General features: G+C 44.8%; 1 protein-coding gene across 1 annotated transcript in view; it reads left to right on the top strand.

Annotated features, from left to right (window-relative positions):
• The first annotated feature begins 155 nt into the window (after window positions 1-155).
• Window positions 156-6,884, top strand: part of TECPR2 (tectonin beta-propeller repeat containing 2) — a 140,776-nt gene continuing 134,047 nt past the window's right edge. Inside the window, exon 1 of the mRNA XM_011951581.1 lies at window positions 156-382. The gene's annotated coding sequence lies outside the window, so the exon portion shown is untranslated. The remainder of the gene's footprint in view (window positions 383-6,884) is intronic.

Below are 6,884 nucleotides of genomic sequence, written 5' to 3'. Positions count from 1 at the left end.
TCCCACCCTGTACCCCGGCTGCCGGTCTGGCCGCGGGCTGTGCTTCTTCGCCTTAGGATTGACGTCGCGTTCTGCCCCTTACTCGCAGCCCGCGTCCTTTACATCCGCCCACCGGCGCGTGGCCCCAGGCCTTGACACTCACCCAGTTGGTGTTCAGTGTTCGATGAATGGATAAGCGAATGACTCCTTTCCCAACCCTATTTGAAGGCCTGGGAGGCAGAATAGGTAATAAGGGTTAAAGAATGGGGTGTCCTGGAGTCAGACCCGGGCAGGTCACAGCGGCACCTTCCTCGCTCTGTGCTGGGGCAAGTGCCCTACCTCACGCCGCTCCGGTTTCATCACCAGTGGAATGGAGATGAGAATAGTTTCTACCTCTGGCTTGGTGAGAGGATTAAATGGGTCAGTGCATGTAAAGTTAAGCATGGTGTCTGCCGCTGTACATTTCAGTAAAGGGGAGCCTCTGCCGTCATTTGTGCTAGCCTGCCTTCTCGCCCTCTAGTCCGTTCTGATATGTCTCTGACTTCTCATGACTTTAGTTACTCCTTCTCTACTTCCGTTTCTCGTCCCTGCACTTTTTTCTTCCTCTCTTTCTTATTGGGATTCAGGAATTTTATTCTGTTCTGTGACTTATGTTCCATTTGTTGGCAGAATGTGGGATACCAAACTGGGTGCATTCTTTTCTCATCTACTGGAGTGATCAGTTGCACTTGTTGACTGCCTCCTTGCAGCCAAGGTCTTGTAAACAGAGTTCTGGGAAATCCGCAAACCCAAATCGCGGGCATAGGTAGCATCTGGGAATGAAGCCACTGTAGCTCCTTGTGATCACCAGTGATTCCTGGTCTTTTAAGCTGCAGGACTTTGTGTTTTCTCACACCCAGCTATAATGTACCTTGATAAACCTCTGACCTTGTTTTTGTTGTTGTTGTTAACCTGACTTAACGTCCCATGTTGATTGTTATTTGGCCATCGTATGCCAGCCACTGTGCCAGGCTGGCTCTAGGGATGCTGTGGTGAACCAGACAGACCCGGTCACTGCCTCAGGGAGATCATGGTCTGGCCTTTGCACTTTAAAAGAGAGAACTAAGTGCAGGTGTAGGGGACACACAAATTGAATTTTCAGGACTGCCTTGGAAAACCAGTGGTGGGGAAGATGGAATGAGGATAACCCTCTTCTGAAGGAGTGACTAGAAAGTAGCTTTTGTTAGGCATCAGCTATATTATACCCACATGTCTTTTTCAATGGAAGACTGGCATCTACTGGATTTTTTTTCCAATTTTTTCTTAAAGAAGTTACACTTAAGTTTGGGGAGAATCTCTTTTCATACTAGCATCTCTATGAGTTGAACAAAATGGCTACTGGAACTTAGTAGGAAGAAAAGGAAGGAAACAGGCATCAGGCAGAGGCAGTTGATTGAACTTGGGAAGATGAGGAATAGATCAGGAAAGGGTTATAATAAAAAGCTTTGGTGTTAAGCATGAAGAGATTTCTAGATTCAGTAATGCACAGAGAGCTCAATAAAGTTAGAAGGGAGTAGTTGATGACTTTGTGAATTGCTAAGGTAGAAGGGAGCTGTTACTCAAGATGTATATTCAGTTTAAAATGAATGTATTCTTTGGACCTGGACATAAGAGTTCCACCGAATTTTTGTCACTATTTTATATTTAGGGCTATCATACTTGGGTGAATCTAGCACAGTGCTTTGAGAGAGAGATTCATTCAACAAACATGTATTGAGCATTGATCGTACCATACTCTTTATTGGTCTTTTTAAGCACCACAAAGTATATAGACTAGAAGAACATAGACAAAGATGACAAAGAGTCCATCGAAGGGGAGAGAAGACAGATAATGATGGTGCTGTGTGATAACTGCCGTCATGGAGTTCTATGAAAGTAGAGAAAGACCAACCAAATATCTGAGGGAATCTATGAAGGCTTCCTGGTGGAGGAGGACTAGTTCTTATAGGGTACATATGAGGGAATAGGGAAGAGGGGAAAGGGACTTCGTTCTGCAAAGACATATAGGTTGTGGTGTGTGCAGGGACTGTGATGGAAAGCTGATGGATGGACAAACAAAATGTGGCCTGTCCGTACAATGGAAGCCTGTTCAGCAATGAAAGGGAACGAAGTACTGATTTGTGCTACAACATGGAGGAACCTTGAGAACATTATGCTAAGTTAAAGCAACCAGACACAAAACACCACATAGTATATGATTCCATTTAAATGAAATGTCCAGAATAGGCAAGCTGTAGACAGAGAGGAGATCAGTGGTTGCCCAGGGCTGGGAGAAGAAGCAAGTAGAGGGGTGATTGCTAAGGTAGGAAGTGCACAGTGTGTGGATGAAGAGTGGCCTGAGATGAAGTTAGATATAGACTGTTTTGTCATAATGTCTACTTTCCATGCTTGTGTTAGGCTTTAGCTTGTGACCATTGGGTAGCCGATGGGGATGGGAGCAAGGAAGTGACAAAATTTTGTCTAGAAGATAAATAATTGCCTCAGTCTCATTACATTCCTCCTTAAGAATTTAATACTTTAATAATTAATAGATGTCGTAGCCAGATTTCAAATGTAGATTCTACAATAGGGATACGAATTGTTGCTTCCTAGAGATTTTGGAGAGAATCCTTAAACCATTAGTGTAGTCAGAGCACTCTGATAACATGGTTATTGTACTGCTAAGTGGATGACTTAGACTCTATATTAGTCCTAGCTCCAGTTTTGAGAAATTGGCCATCAGGGTGGCAGTTGGGTGTTAGCAGTCAGCAGTGAAGGCTAGCTGCACCTTCCAGGGTTATGAGATTGATGGGGCTGGTGGGGAAAGGAAGCATAGTAACTTGAAGAATGCCATAGAGTGGTGTTTTGTATTTTTTTAACTGAAATATTCATGACTAAGGAAGCATTATTCTTTATATTTTTATTTATTTATTTTTGAGATGGAATAGCACTCTGTTGCCCAGGCTGGAGTGTAATGGCACGATCTTGGTTCACTGCAGCCTCCACCTCCCAGGTTCAAGTGATTCTCCTGCCTTAGCCTCCCAAGTAGCTGGGATTATAGGTGTGTACCACCACACTCGGCTAATTTTTGTATTTTTTAGTAGAGATGGGTTTCGCCACATTGGCCAGACTGGTCTTGAACTCCTGGCCTCAAGCGATCCTCCCACCTCGGCCTCCCAAAGTGCTGGGATTACAGGCGTGAGCCACTGTGCCTGGCCCAATTTTAAAGATTGGATTGAGACTATTGTTTTGCAGTAAGACCTGAAGTTAACAAATCTTTACCAAGCATCTACTCTGTGCCAAAGATATTATTAGATACTAGAATTTACCTTGGTAAGCAAGAGAGAATTCATGTTGCTTACATTCTCATAGAAGAGATGATTTTTAAATGGTTTAGCAAATAAAGCAGTTAAAGGTTGTAATGAGAATTATGAAGCGTGTGTGATAGAGGAAAGAAGGGACAGTGGGTACTCTTAAGTGATCTGGTCAGAGAAGGCCTTTTTGTGGTGGTGATATTTAAGCTAGACCCCATGGTTGAGAGGAAGCCAGATAAATGAAGTGAGAAGATCATTCATTCTGCATAGAGGAAATAATTATGAAACCTGAGCAGGACAGAGTGGGTCAGTGGAGCTAGAACTTGGAGGACAAGTGGAGATGGGTAGAGAGGTGACGGGGAGCTGCAAAGGACTTCGACTACATGGGGCATTTGGTTTTTATTCTTGGAGCACTGGGGAACAAGTGAGGAGTTTTGAGTAGAATGGGTAGTATGGTCTGATTTCTCTTTGAAGGAACTGATGTTTTCCTTTGTTTTTTGGGGGGTAACAGTTTTATTGAGATATAATTTACATGCCACACAGTTCACACATTTGTATACAATTCCATGGTTTTTACTGTATTCACAGCTATGCAGCCATCACTACGTCAATTTTAGAACTTTCTCATCACCCTAAAAGGAAACTCCGTACCCTTCCACAATACACCGTAACCCCTTCTTCTCCCAGCCCTGGGCAACCACTGACCTACTCTGTCTACAGCTTGCCTATTCTGGACATTTCGTGTACATGGAGTCATATAATATGTAGTGTTTTGTGTCTGGTTGCTTTCATTTAGCATAATGTTCTCAGGATTCCTCCATGTTGTAGCATGAATCAGTACTTCACGCCTTTTTATTGCTGAACAGGCTTCCATTGTGTGGATAGAACACATTTTGTTTATCTATTCATCAGCTGATGGACAGTTAGGTTGTTTTGATATTTTGGCTATTATGAGTGGTGATATTATGAACATTTATCTACAAATTCTTTGTAGACGTGTTATCATTTCTATTGAGCATAAACCTAGGAATATAATTTCTGAGTCATATGGTAACTCTGTGTTTAACCTTTTGAAGAACCACTGACTGGTGGCTGCACCATTTTATTTTTCACCAGCAATGTATACAATTTTCTCCACATCCTTGCTAACACATGTTCTGTGTTTTTTTAGTAGCCATCCTAGTGGGTGTGAAGTGGTATCTCCTTGTGGTTTTAATTTGCATTTCCCTAACGATTAATGATGCTGAGCGTATTTTCATGTGCTTATTGGCTTTTTTTTTTTTTTTGAGATGGAGTCTCGCTCTGTCGCCCAGGCTGGAGTGCAGTGGCCGGATCTCAGCTCACTGCAAGCTCCACCTCCCGGGTTTACGCCATTCTCCTGCCTCAGCCTCCCAAGTAGCTGGGACTACAGGCGCCCGCCACCTTGCCCGGCTAGTTTTTTGTATTTTTTAGTAGAGACGGGGTTTCACGTGTTAGCCAGGATGGTCTTGATCTCCTGACCTTGTGATCCGCCCGTCTCGGCCTCCCAAAGTGCTGGGATTATAGGCTTGAGCCATCGCGCCCGGCCTTTTTTTTTGAAATAGAGTCTTGCTTTGTCACCCAGGCTGGAGTGCAGTGGCATGATCTTGGCTCAGGACAACCTCCACCTCCTGGGTTCAAGTGATTCTCGTTCCTTTGGCCTCCTGAGTAGCTGGGATTACAGACATGCACCACTATGCCAACCTAATTTTTGTGTTTTTAGTAGAGACAGGGTTTAACCATGTTGGCCATGCTGGTCTCGAACTCCCAACCTGAGGTGATCCACCTGCCTTGGCCTCCCCAAGTGCTGGGATTATAGATGTGAGCCACTGCGCCCAGCCGTACTGGGCATTGTTTGTCTTCTTCGGAGAAATGTTTCTTAGACCTTGCTCATTGTAAAATTGTCTTTTGTTGTTGTTTTGAGATGAAGTCTTGCTGTGTTGATCAGGCTGGTCTCAAATTCCTGGGTTCGAGCAATCTTCCCACCCAGCCTCCCAAGTAGCTGAGACTGTAGCCATATGACACTGCACCCAGCTTTTAAAATTGTCTTTTATTGGCCGGGCGCGGTGGCTCAAGCCTGTAATCCCAGCACTTTGGGAGGCCGAGACGGGCGGATCACGAGGTCAGGAGATCGAGACCATCCTGGCTAACACTGTGAAACCCCGTCTCTACTAAAAAATACAAAAAACTAGCCGGGCGAGGTGGCGGGTGCCTGTAGTCCCAGCTACTCGGGAGGCTGAGGCAGGAGAATGGCGTAAACCCGAGAGGCGGAGCTTGCAGTGAGCTGAGATCAGGCCACTGCACTCCAGTGCGGGCGACAGAGCAAGACTCCGTCTCAAAAAAAAAAAAAAAAAAAATTGTCTTTTATTATTGAGTTTTAAGAGCTTTTTATATATTCTGGGTAAAAGCTCTTATCAGCTTTATAACCAGCAGATATTTTCTTCCATTTTGTGGGTTGTCTTTTTTTTTTTTTAATTTTAGTCAGTGTTGTGGATTAGATGTATTTTTACTTTCTTGATGGTGCCCTTTGGAACGCAAGCGCTTTTCATTTCAGTGAAGTCAAACAGCTAATTTTGACGGCTGAATGAGCCTGGCTTCTAGGGGCAGGCGTGGAAGACCATGGTAGCAGTGTAGGCGAGGGATATGATAGCTTCTACCGTGGCATGGCCACAGAGTTGGTGAGGAGGCGCCAGGCTTGAGGGAGGCTTGGAGATAGGGCTGATGGACTGAGTTGAGAGATTGTTGTACGGGTGAGGGAAACAGAGGAATTGAGGGTGAATACTAGGATTTCAGCTTGAACAACACTTTTGATTCAAAATGTGGTTATGCTGTTACCTGCCGGACAATTGTGACAGTTCTAGTACGTGCTGGAGCCTAGCAAGGGCAGCCGTGCGCTCCCTCTCTGGGTTCTGAAGTTGCTTTCGGTAGGATTATCACTGAGTGTGCCAAGGAGATGGCCAGGGATTCTGACCTTTTGTAATACCCACTAAGACTTCCTAAGCCACCACAAATAAACATATTATCGGAGTAGAATAGTGCACCTGCTCTGCAAATGCACTTTTGAGGTAAATCCCTTGACTCCATTCTAGCTAGACTGCAGTCTCAAAGCCCTTCCTGTGTAGAGACTGCAAGCTGTCAGTGGATAGCATCAAATCAAGCGGATGGATTCTTGAAAGTTAAATGTCATAATTTTGACAGAGCTACTATAAGGAAAATTATTTTTATTTTTAAAAAATTTTTTTGATTGATTGATTGATTGTCTTGCTCTTTCGCCCAGGCTGGAGTGCAGTGGCTCGATCATGGCTCACTGCAGCCTCGAACTCCCGGGCTCAGTGGATCCTCCAGGTTCAGTCGATTCTCCGGACTCAATCGATTCTCCTGCCTCAGCCTCCTGAGTAGCTGGGACTACAGGCGTGCACCACCACACCTGGCTCAGTTTTTGTATTTTTTGTAGAGACAGAGTTTCGTCATGTTCCCCAGGCTGGTGTCAAACCTCTGGGCTCGGCCCAGCGCGGTGGCTCACGCCTATAATCCCAGCACTTTGGGAGGCCAAGG

The sequence above is a fragment of the Colobus angolensis genome, unplaced genomic scaffold (assembly GCF_000951035.1).
Source record: "Colobus angolensis palliatus isolate OR3802 unplaced genomic scaffold, Cang.pa_1.0 Scaffold32, whole genome shotgun sequence".
Classification (NCBI taxonomy): Eukaryota; Metazoa; Chordata; class Mammalia; order Primates; family Cercopithecidae; genus Colobus; species Colobus angolensis.
Note: the sequence above shows the minus strand (reverse complement) of the source record. Positions and strands in the feature narration are given on the sequence as shown.